The sequence below is a fragment of the Brassica oleracea genome, chromosome C7 (assembly GCF_000695525.1).
Source record: "Brassica oleracea var. oleracea cultivar TO1000 chromosome C7, BOL, whole genome shotgun sequence".
Lineage (NCBI taxonomy): Eukaryota > Viridiplantae > Streptophyta > Magnoliopsida > Brassicales > Brassicaceae > Brassica > Brassica oleracea.
In genome coordinates, this window is record NC_027754.1 from 19323468 (window position 1) to 19323854 (window position 387).

Genomic DNA, 387 nt, shown 5'->3' on the forward strand with positions numbered 1-387 from the left:
AACGACTACTGCCCTTTGCATTTGCGGAGCTACTTCTAACAAACGTACATGAAGCACTTGCAGGTACGTAGTGTATTATATCACAATAATTTTATAACGTTCTAATTTGCAAAATAATATATGACTAACAATGTGTTTAATTGTTTTTGGAATATAACAGGCATTAGAGCATTTTTCAGGGATCTGAGCACACACACTCTTTAAGAAGAAGTTATGGAACAGATTCAGGAGAGCATTCTCATCTTGTTGTGCAACTTGGAGAAGATATTTCCTCCCGGATTTTTTGACGTCATGGAGCATCTAGCTGTCCACCTCCCATATGAGGCATTGCTTCGTGGACCTGTACATTACAGATGGATGTATCAGTATGAGCGAACCATGAAATAT